This window comes from Papilio xuthus, unplaced genomic scaffold, assembly GCF_000836235.2.
Source record: "Papilio xuthus unplaced genomic scaffold, Pxut_1.1 DF829996.1, whole genome shotgun sequence".
NCBI classification, from domain to species: Eukaryota; Metazoa; Arthropoda; class Insecta; order Lepidoptera; family Papilionidae; genus Papilio; species Papilio xuthus.
This window is the reverse complement of record NW_013528653.1, coordinates 1-280: the sequence shown is the minus strand read 5'-3', so window position 1 is coordinate 280 and position 280 is coordinate 1.

Here is a 280-nt window from a genome sequence, read left to right as displayed (position 1 = left end):
GACAGCGGCGGCGTCCCGGCAGTCGTGCGCGTACGCGTGTTTACAAAGTCAAGGCTCGCGGCTAACTAAGGGAACGGGGGAACTACGGCGGGCGCGCAGCCGGGCGGAATGCCGGGACGGAGGCGGGGTGCGAACAGTTCGTGAGGTGGCGTGATGTCGACGCGGTGCTATAATATCTTAATTTTTACATCAGTATTACGACATGAGAAGTGAGAAATGTAGTTATCGACCTGGCTATACACCAGTGCTTTATCGGTGAATTTTGGGACACCCTGTATAT